This window comes from Anas platyrhynchos, chromosome Z (assembly GCF_047663525.1).
Source record: "Anas platyrhynchos isolate ZD024472 breed Pekin duck chromosome Z, IASCAAS_PekinDuck_T2T, whole genome shotgun sequence".
In the NCBI taxonomy this organism is placed as follows: domain Eukaryota; kingdom Metazoa; phylum Chordata; class Aves; order Anseriformes; family Anatidae; genus Anas; species Anas platyrhynchos.
Genome location: NC_092621.1, coordinates 63,054,528 through 63,065,972, shown reverse-complemented (window position 1 = coordinate 63,065,972; position 11,445 = coordinate 63,054,528). Strand labels below are relative to the sequence as shown.

The 11,445-nt window shown below is 38.4% G+C and overlaps 1 long non-coding RNA gene across 1 annotated transcript in view; it reads right to left on the bottom strand.

Moving 5' to 3' along the window:
* Window positions 1–1,100: 1,100 nt before the first annotated feature.
* LOC106018567 (uncharacterized) overlaps window positions 1,101–11,445 on the bottom strand; it is a 124,420-nt gene continuing 114,075 nt past the window's right edge. The window contains exons 11-14 of the long non-coding RNA XR_011805868.1: window positions 10,397–10,473; window positions 7,789–7,847; window positions 7,633–7,720; window positions 1,101–5,249 (exon numbers count right to left, since the gene is read on the bottom strand). This is a non-coding gene — a long non-coding RNA (uncharacterized lncRNA). The remainder of the gene's footprint in view (window positions 5,250–7,632; window positions 7,721–7,788; window positions 7,848–10,396; window positions 10,474–11,445) is intronic.

Below are 11,445 nucleotides of genomic sequence, written 5' to 3'. Positions count from 1 at the left end.
ATTATAAACATAGCTGCTGATTTGGCCGTCAGAAATTTGGTTCAAAAATATAAATACTTTTGAACAAAATAGCTTTGGACTGTAATAGTCTGTGAGTTATTGAAAAAGATGTGGACACAATTGGAATCCATTCTCTCCCAAATGCTCAGAAACCACAGCAACAGTAATTATTTTTCCTCAAATGCTTTCAAAGTCACTCCAGCCATTGTTCAGTGATTTGTGGGCTCTGCAGAAAAGCAGATGGTGTGCTTTGACCATTGTTTATTTTACCAGTCAATTTTTTTCCATTGTTGTTTCATCTTTGTTCTTGTGTTTGTTGCATCTGCTCATTTCTTCAGCTAATACTTGAGTATAACCTATAAATTGTCCTGCGCAAAGACAATTTCTGTGCTGTGTGTGGAAAGTGTCTAACAGTGCAAGATAACCCTGTCCCTAATGCAAGTCTCTGAAGGCAGATGTTAGACATGTAACAATCTTTTGGTGCCACGTGCTATGTTGGGTCTCTTAAGGTGCTACATGAAGTTTTTCACCACTGTAATTTTTGTCTTATTAAGAGACCCAGTAAACAGAAAAACACACTTCACTTATTGGATTTCAGGAAAGCAGCAGCAGAAATTGTCTGAAAGATGGCCAGTTTGGCCTTCCTCAGGAAAAAACATGAAAAGACGTGGGCAAAATAAGACAAGATGTTGACAGTCCCGCCAGTGCATTGAGAAATAAGTGATACTGAAGAAACACACATACTCTTCAGTATTTGCTTCTCTGTAAGCCAATGTATAATGGGGATTCACTAATCCTCATCTCTTGTTCTAGTGAAATTCCTATAACTTGCTCTCAAAGTAGGCTCAAAGGAACAGAGAAACTCATGCCAGCCACCTAACTGGAGGCAACCCAAAGCTTTGGTTTCAGAGAATATTTTGATTTTAAGTGACTCACCCACAGAAAGCAGGTAATAACACTGCAGTTTGGTTTTCAACCAGCATAAACAACTACATCTTTTAATTTTTAAACACTTTTTCCTAAATAAATTACTCCTGGAAAAACAAACAAAAAACAAAAACATTTTAAAATGCCCCTGTTTTATTGATTCTCTCTCTTCTACTGCTACTTTTTAATACCATTTAAGAATCAGTATACAGGGGAAGGGCAGCTGCATCTTCTTGATTAGGCTTAATCCAGCTCATTTACTTAAAAAAATTATTTGATCAGCATTTGCATGATGTTCTCCCACTGGACCTCTCAATCTTTAGGTCCTCATTTTCACAATGAATCACAGTTCTAGAGATCAACTGTTCCATTTATGCATTCTAGATAAAGAAAAGATATATTTCTGATGTTTAAAATGTAAACTCTCCATAAATTGCTGGATCATGTAGATCAAATGTGCTGAACATCTAACTGGATTTGTCCTGTATCTGTCTAGGTACCTTCTGTGGCATCACTACATATTAATTCCCTTCAGTTCTCTTACACTGCAGCCTGGAGATTGCCCCGTTAACATATCCAACCATTCTACAAGATGGCAACAGAATAGCCTGGTGGATAAGAAATGGCAGAATGTCCTTTGAGTTGTTATGTAACACATGGCATCAAAATATTCATTTGCTTCCAGAATTTTGAAAAGTAATGAAAATAATGTCATTTTTAAAAGAGATGGAGCCATGATTTTTAAGAATTGTGCTGAATACATTTTTGCCTGGCTGGCTTGTTGTATATGAAAGTGTGTTATTAAAAGCAGCACTGGGTCACTTTATCTTCTTTATCAAAATAAACATCCTTGAACTTTTTTTTCTATGAAGGGTGTAAGGGTATGATAATGAAAAGCTGAAAAATTAGTAACAGATCTTTGAAATTGAAATTGCCTTATAAATGATTATCAGTGATAACAGATGACTTGTAGAATGTGATAATGCATCAAGGAAATGTTTTTTGAAATGCTGATGCAAGCAGTCCTCTAAAATAGACTTTTATTGCTACAGCATATCCAAAAATCTTGTCTTCACTCACTGTACTTCTAAAGTATGTCTATGCACACTGATATCGGCAATGTACCTGGTATATTCACAAAAAATAATGATTTTGGAGGAAAGTGTAGGTGATGTGGCAGGCATAATTTTTGCATTAAACAATGAAACTACTGCTATTGTTCTCTGGACTCTGATTTGTAAAACTTTTAATTAGTAAAACAAGGTTTCTAAAGTATCTATAAATTTTTGGATTTACCATTCTTGGCCTTTCAGATGTGTTTTTTGCATCTGCTCATTTCTTCAGCTAATACTTGAAACCTTTCAGGTTTCAGATGACTACAAATTAATCACAAACTGAAGAAAAATGGATTCAGTTGGGGAAGGGAGAGGGAAGGGTTGTGAGTAATTGTTTTCATTCAGATCACAGTCAAATTTGTGAGATCAATGCAGTCTTAGGCCTTTTTTGTGTAAAATGTGTGCCCCGTTTTTGTTAATGAAGTGTTTTTCAATAACGGCAGGAGAAGAACTCCAAGTAGGGCAATTTAGGTTTCTATTTTATTAAGTGTTTCATATGTTTGGAATTTTCCTTACCTGCCTGTATTGCTCAGTTATGCATGATAGCTGTGTCTTTGGGATTACATTCTTTTCAGTGTTTGCCTACAATAGTCTAATTGGTCCTTGAGACCACACCATTGCTCTAACTGCACTGCAGCAAAGTGATGTCTAGATGAGACCAGTTGGTAAAGTCAACTGAAGAGGCACTGGGAGCAGAAAGGACCTCCGGGGAGGGTGGCAGGGCAGTGCCTTGCCAGTCAAGGCCATGCCACCAGCCCAGCCAGGGTGCTTCAGGTGTAATGACATGCCACAGGCTTTCTGTGCAGCTAGCAGTCACAAATACACTCTGTGCCTCACTGCAAATCCAATGGAGAGCACTGACTCATTCATAGTGAGATCAAGACACATGACATGTCCCTTTCTCTCAACCACATCATCCCTTGTAGCTTGCTACAGAGCTGTTTTATCTCAGGAGTATAAACACAACAGGAAGAGGGCGTGCTTTTCATAATCTATTGTGCCAATAGTAGCAGTTGCCCATCTTCTAGGTTTGCACCATTTCTGTGCCTGGAGAGCAGATACCAAGTGGAAGGTTTGCACTATAGTGAGTCAGCAAGCATGGGCTTCACAGAGGCACTGAAGCTGATGCTAGTTTTCACATTTACCACCTGCAAGTGGGAGAACAGAGCCCCCATACAATACAGAGACCACAGCTGGTTCATTCTGGATATGTGCAGTGTGATCAGCAGCAGACAGAGTTTGTTTAGGGGCACACTGTAAGACCAATGCAGTAGGAGAAGAGGTGCCAGCAGCATCAGCTGCATGTCAGGCTCCCACATCACACTGCCTGCCCTTGCTACTGCAAGACAAAGCTCCCTCAGAATTGAATCTCAGTCTTACAGGGAGATCATATGAGATGGAAGGAGTTAGCTGTGGTGATATGGGGACTGCAGTGGGAAAGAAAGTTGGGAGAGGCAGCCTTTTTCCTTTATAGTAGAGCAAGTTCTGTTCACAGCTGGCACTTGGTTCTTAGTTACAGGGAATTGCACAGAAGTAGTCTTTTCACCTATCTCTACTGAACTGCTAAAACAACCACTCTACAATCATGTTATTTCCAGACTCTACAATTAGGAAAAAATTGAAAGCAGTGAAATTTGCTGTGGTCCAGATGCACAACAGCTATACAGGAGACTGAGCGTGTACACCCGTCCCCTACTACAAAATCCTTAGCTCCTCATCCAAGTTGTAGTCTGACTCTGAACTCACCAATTCAACTCCTGATGAAGCAGATGAAAGAGATTCATTTTAAGCCTAAACTTAAGTAGTTATCGTATGTATCTCCTGAACACCTCAAGGTTTTTTGATCAAAAGAAATGCAAAACCTAATGCTCATTATGTTAGAGGGTTCCTATCTGTGTCTTACCCAGAGAAGGTGCTAGTTCTTAGAGTCACCAGTTACAGGAAGTTGTTTCAAACTTTCTCAGCAGTTGATGCAATTTATGCAAGCCCATAAATTGTGTCAATTCTCTTGTAATGTCAGCCACATTACAAAGGAAAGGAAACAAAACAGGAAAAAAAGACGTGATTATTTGATAGGTACTGTGTATATACCTGACACTTCAAATACTCTAGAAGTCTCTGTAAACTGTAACAACAGCTTAGACAAACATTTATTTTTTCTAAGCCAAATTGTGACTAAATGTCGATTCTGTACTTGAAAAACAGAGAGGTGATCAGCTGGCATCTGACTGAATTTTTGAGTCTGTGAAAGTTTCAGCTGAAATTTTTAGTTTGGATTAATTACATAAACTGAGGATTCAAGCTGTTTCGTATCTAGACATGTTGGTTGCTTTTGTCTTTCACAAAAATAGCATTTCCTGCTAAGAGATAGATGCAGGGAGGGAATGGTGAGTTTCCTATAGAAGCTTTCCAGTAGGAAAAGTGATAACAAGAATTTTAACTGACTTCAAGACAGCTACTGCATACATTTTATGAAACTGGGACCACTTACAACAATGTGAGGCTGGCCTCTATAATATAGAACGTCATTTCTCCTCAGTTAAAAATATTTCACCTTTGGAAAGACTAAATATAAAAACCCATAGAAACCATTCATTTCAAGGCTTTGGATGAGCCACCAGAAGATACTTGACTGAATGTCAGTCTGTCGCTTTCTGTCATCTCTCTCCCTTTATATTCACAAGACTGTCTTCCTTGATCTTGGAACCATTTATGCATATACCATAAACATTTCCTTAATTAGAAAGAAAAGCCTAAAGTTTCTGGTTTTTCTATTAAATGAATTATAAAGGCTGCTCTTCAATGTGAACAATGCATTATCCCATTTTGAATATGCAAGCAAAACCTGAGTTTTTTACTTACTTTCTTCTAATATACTATGACAGACACTTCCATAACATATCTGTTACATAAATACTTTTTTTGGTCATGTTTTGTATAATTTCACCTTGATTTGTTCCACTCACTCAAGTACAACAGAAGAGAAACTGAAGTTTTTCAACATCTCTATCCCACAAGGAAAGTCTGGCCTTACCCTTGATCTCTAGAGAACATCAATTTAGATTTTCAGCTTGAATATTGATGACTAATTTCGTCTTCCTGTGAAGCTGCAGTGGGTGTCACCCAAAGTATAGAACTCCATTCTCAAGTGGGAAAGCAGGAAGAAGATCTGCTCACTTATTCCCTCATTTATTTCTTGCTGAATGTCTGAAAACCAGCAGAGAAGCAAACACACTAAGTGAAATCCTGGACTTTCTGACACAAGTAAAGATTTTGGCAGGTACTTAATTCGTACACCATCGTTTGGAAAATCATTTTTGCCCACCCAGAAAAGGGTATTGCTGTAAGGTATTTATGGTCTTTGCTCCTACCAGGATCAAATCCCATCTTTGCAAGACAACTCCCAAAATTAAACAGTATTCTATGATCCATTAAATCTCCATTCCACAAAAGTTCTGAACTCACAAATCTACCTTGGGGAATGAGAAATCCAGTGCAGTTCAGTCTATGTGAATGTACATACTGCTCATGTGCTCAAAGTAAAATGCCTTGTTGGGTTTGGCAATCGCAGTCAGTCCCACTGAGACTTATGCCCATTTTTAATGGAAACCACAAAGAGCTTAGCAGAGTTGTGTGTGTGTGTGTTTGTTTCTTTGTTTTTTTACTGTTAGTTAACCTCACAAGAATGTTTAGGTTGGTTTTAAATCTCCATCAACCATTCCATGCTCAACATACTGGCTGATACGAACAACCCTTTTAACCAACTGCATGATGAGGATGGTTATTAGAGTTAATGACCATCACCTAGATGATTTTGGATTAAATTTGCATCCTACATTAAGACAGAAAGGACTTTTTCTTCCTTTTCTGTTAAAACCTGAAATATAAGTCTTTATTAAACTATTGTACTGTCAAGTGCTTATTTTTCCCTGTTTTCAAATATGCTTTTTTTTTTTTTTTCATTCACCCAAGGAAGGCTTCACAACAAACAATATAAAAGAGATATTGGGCATTTAAACGGCAGCAATACAAACTGAGATATATAAAAAAAAAAGCTCCAGACTTATAAACCTTTCATTTTTCTGTTTCCATGGCAAATAAAGGCATTTTAGCCCATTTCTAAATGACATGTCAAAGAAGAAATGACATCTTCATCCAGTATTTCTACAATAAATTGATGAATTCTCAAAAGGAAATGCAGCCTTAATAGGTGTATAAGTGATCAGTATAGAGAAGACCTGATTTGTTAGGACTTTCCACCTAAAGGCATTTTCAACATCAGTTTTTCTTTATTAGCAAATGTTGACTTTTTAATGAGATCATTGCAGCAGTCTCCAGTGGTGCTATTTCAGTTTGTCTCCAATTATAAACTCAGTAGGTCACAGCATGGAGTAAGAAAAAAAAAAAAAAAAAAAAAGAGGAAGAAAAAAAAAAGAGGAAATAAAAGCACACTGAGAATCAAACTTATCAGTAGTCCCATTAAAAATACCAAGTACAAACTTTGGAATGAGGGAGCAATCTGTAGACACAGTTCAATGGTTTCATTTTAAACTGAAAGAAATATTAACATGTTAATTATTAACAGGGTGATTAAATTTGATTAAATTTAAGCTTTGTTTAAACTTTGCATGTCTTGGGGTTCCACTTGCAGAAATACTCAGAGTCTGTCTCAAGCATTCCAGGGGCATCACCTAAGCCTGCAGCAGAGGAATGCCAGTCATAGAAACACAGCCTTTAACAGTATTCCACAGTAAGAAGAAATAAGGATGCAGACACTTTAGCATTTTAGGCCAGATAAAGAATGCACTTTTGAAGAGAATTTTCCAATCTCCTCCTTGTCTGTTGCTTCATGTTATGGAGCATGCTCAGACCCCAAAAACTATTTTCCTTTTGAATGTCACTGGAGATGTAAATGCTTCCCATGGACTTCCCTAATGCACTCCAACCACTAATGACACTCAGCTCTGAGGGCCAGACTAGCACTTGTTTGAAACAACCTCATCCCACCTCCCAAACATGGCAGAGTGCTGACATCAGGCTTGTAGCATTAACCTTTTCAGTCTGCAGGGCAGCTCCTACCAGGCTATGCTACTTAGGAGTGTAGACACAGCTGAAGTGTAACATGACAAGAAACGACTGCAACTCTGATGGTGTAACTACATTGCTGAGAACTTTTGCCTTGACCTTAAGCTATTTTCTATTGCTCTTGAAAGAACTCAGATATTTTAAAAACCCACTCATTAGCAGAGCTTCCTTACAGAAGGAAAAGTCATCTTTGCAGCTACCTAGTTTGCAATTGCAGTGAAGGATGGAAAGGTCACAGGAAATTAACATTAATAGCTGGAACAACTCAAAGCACTGTTTTGCCCAAATCACAAGGGGAGAGGGAGGAAGGACAGGATAAATCGACCGTGAATACGTTTAGACTAGAGATCAGAACAACGCCCCATAACGGCATCAGAAGTTGAAAGCATCCCAGAGGCTGCTGCTATTACTTATTCTAGCCAGTTCAAAGATGGAGCTTGATCATAATTCTAGCCAGTTCAAAGATGGAGCCTGATCATATTTTGAAAGGGATTATATGACATACCTGACTGTGAATACAGTAAATTAGACCCTGCGGCCCAGTAAATCTGTTTTGTTCTAATTTTCTCCCAGGTTCCTCAGACAAAGATGTACTGTGGGCAAGAGATAGTGTGATTATCAGCAGAGATGAGGACTTGTTACCACCCAGATCCTGTGTTACCGCTGCCTTAGTAGATGAGGATCAGCACAGTTCCTTCCCTTCAAACAATCCCTTGGAACCTGAAAGAGAGGGCAGGACAAGGCAGCATAAACAAACCAGCATAAGCGAACCAATAGCCACTGCTGTTTCATATGTCACTGCCTCCCTTCCCCAAGGATTATTAACACCATAATGGATGCACATGTAAAGCTCCTGTAAGAAGCTTTATGGAAGACTTGCTATCAAAATCAGGGTATTTTAACTACACTTATATACAGAAGATTACATAAGTATCAAACTTGCAAGAGCTTAGGTAAAAACACCCTTAGTGAACACGGAAACAAACAAACAAACAAAAAAACCACCTGCTTTGTTAGTGTATAGAGATGCACATAATTTTCAATGGCAAAGGATTACAAAGGTAATTAGAAATTCAAGTTTTTATTCAAAGAGCTGAAAATGCTTCACAAAAAGGAAAGTCTACATTATTTCCATGTTTTAATGCAGACACAAGATGAGGAGCGCATTCCTTCACCCTCATTAAAGACGAGTAACCTTCTGTGCAGATGGCAGTACTGTTCCCCTGGGGTACAGAGAGCCTGTATAGAGAGCACTGACCTGTCCAAAGTCACAAAGTGAACTGGTGCAGTCAAGAACCTCATCGTCATCCTCAAGTAGCACAGCTTCCCATATGCTTTTTGCTTCCCTGCAGCTGGTTCCTTTTTATTATATCTCTTATTAACTGCCACCAAGTCTTTATCACAGGTTTTTCTTTAGCAAGGTCTGATATTCAGCTCAGCCAGCTCTCCATAGGAAGTAGCTCCCTGTGCTGCTAAGGGGAACATGTGGTGAAGCTGCACCATCATTAAGCATAACAAAAAATGAAAGGCTTCAGGCTTATGATCACTGGGAAAAGAAGGTTTGACACAGCAGAATAGAGGCTCCTGAATATACATCCTTAAAATACATTTAAGATCATCCTGTACCATTCTGTCATCTTTGTTCTGCAAACTCCAGCCATAAAAGAGACTTGGGCTCATCCTGAAATATAAGTTTCTTTTACTTTAATTTCCTCAAGGACGTTGCTCTCTTTTTCAAGACAAGGCACATTCTTAAAGTTAGAAGGGAAAAAAAAAAAAAAAAAAAAAAAAAAAAAAAAAAAAAAGGTTATATCAACATTACACGAAGGTGAAAGGAATTTGTATAAATGTATATCATATTTTGATTCCAGGCACTTTGACAAAGAATCTGTTACTGACATGGCCATTGCAAAAGAAAAGAAAAGAAAAGAGAAAGTGAAATAGGAAGGCAAAAAAAAAAAAAATAGATCCTATCCACTCTTCAGACTTGAACAAGAGAAATTTTAATCAACACTAGTTTCTGCTCATGGTACTATTCATTTAATTAAAGCCATCTTACAGATTGGATGAACTGCATGAGGATGAACTGCATATTGATCATTCATACTTGAAAATCACTAGGGAGGGTAAGCTGCAAACAAAACTCAAAGGAAACTTCATCTTATGGTCTGACACCATAAGTCCAGAAGTAAAACAGGTGGCTTTAGTTTGTAGATGGTCTCAGATTCTATTACGCTATACTCACATCACTTAGGAGAGCCACAGAGGCAATCCTTTCTTCTGTCAGGGAAAGCACATGAATTTCCACATTAATGATGAGAACACAAACAATCACTATATTTCAATTTGACATAAAGTATTTGAAGAACATAGCTATAGGGAGTAGATAAAACTTCCCAGTTGTATTCAGATTTGTCATTATGAAGGAAACTATCAAAAACAATTTCAGACCCACCATTTGGACAATAATTTTAAGAAAACTGTCCCTCCAATGGCCTTTCCTCAAAGAAAACTTTGCAAAGGCCAGTGCAGTTGTTCCTTCCTCCTTCTGTGCAATTAAAACTTTTATAAAATAAGGGTTTCTTTTAACGGTGGTACTATAAAGGAACATAAATGTCTTGTCAGGTCTGAGGTTTTTTTTGTTGTTGTTTTTGTTGGGTTTTTTTGTTTGTTTGTTTGTTTTGTTATCTTCAACAGTGGTGCACCCTACATGCCAAGACCTAAAGTCAAAAGCTTTGCCAAGTCACTCAGTGAAGTTTCAGTTATTTTTCCCCTACATGTGTCTTTTCCACTCCTTCAAATTGTTTGTCTTCCAACTACACCTCATCTATACCTCAACATTAAGTATCATAGGTATCGTTCAACTTTTCTGCCAAGTCTGACACTCCATTCAGCCAACATGTTAGATCAAATAGTGTCCTGAGCCTACAGGAAAGCCTGTGTCGTACTTTGCCACCACTGAGCACATCAAAAAAGTTAAAGGCCATCACAGCTACAACAGAATGTTTTGGCAGCAGGAGTGCTGGAAACCAAATAAGTAATTGAGTGAGAGAAAAAAAAAAAAAAGAAGTACGTGCAGAGAGAGATGTTCAAAATTCAGCAAGCAGGTGTGAAAACTAGGAAACTAGGAACAAACGGAACATGAGGATCCTTCACTGGACAAAAAGCATAGGGAATCATTCCTCCTGAGGCCACTGAAAGCTTTGTCACTGAAATAAGGGGAATCTGAAGTTTCATACCCAGAGGCTTAGTATTCCTCTCAATAGTACCTGTTTTTACAGTAATGTGATTTCCTCAGCAGAGCAAAGATCAGTGTTTGTCTGAGCCAGCAGCAGCAAGAGTGTCTCTGGAGAAAGTGAAATACTACATTAGTGTATCAGAAAAAAAATGTTGAAAGTACATGGAAGAGGCAGGTGTTTACTCTTCCCCCATAATTTTAGTTTATATCAACTGTAACACTTAGTGGTTATTTATGTCCAGCAGTGAGCCAACACGTCAGTTTGGGGACCAGTTAGCACATTTTAAAGGCTTTAAAGGACTGCCAAAGACTGCAATAGCAGAAGTACGTTGGTTCTCAGCTCACCTCTAATCAGCAGCACTGGGAGAAGTCATCATTTCCCTACTACAAGAAACACCTACCAAGTCTTTTCTGTATCAAATACTAGTTTTTGAATTCTGGATGAAGTTTAAAAATCCAGAGAAAAATCATAGTATTTAAAGACTTCTATCTTCTTGGCTCTTTTCAGGTTTAAGGGTCTCTATAACATTAAAAAAAATAACCACTGACTCACATTCAAGCAGCAGAATGACTTCAGTGTCCCCACCACTGCCTACAAGCTACAAGACTTAAAAACAAGTTATATTTTGATGAGATGTCTGCTACACAGAAAGAGGAACCTGCAGACTGATTGCAGACACAAGCAGTAATCAGAGAGCGCACCAGTGTAATTACTTGAGGAAGAATTTCTAAAATTATTTACTTATACCTCATTTTGTTATGTAGTTGATACAGCAATATCTCTACCTGCCAGTAGTGATACAGATCTTCAACACCTGCTGTACAATGACCCGTGAATGAGGTGGGTTGCAGCTGCACAGCTGGTCTGCTGCAAGTTTTACAACCAGGTTATTACCACAGAGACCTCCACCACAAGCAGTTTGGATCCACTAGCTGTGCTGTGAACCAGGACTCAGAAGCATTGCACACTTGGCTGTAGCATTATATTCATTAGTAGTCCCCGCACTAAACTAGCTGCATGGCTCCAGACATTCAGCCTTTAATTTGCTCCCACCCAATGCCCTCGTCTGGAGACAGCAC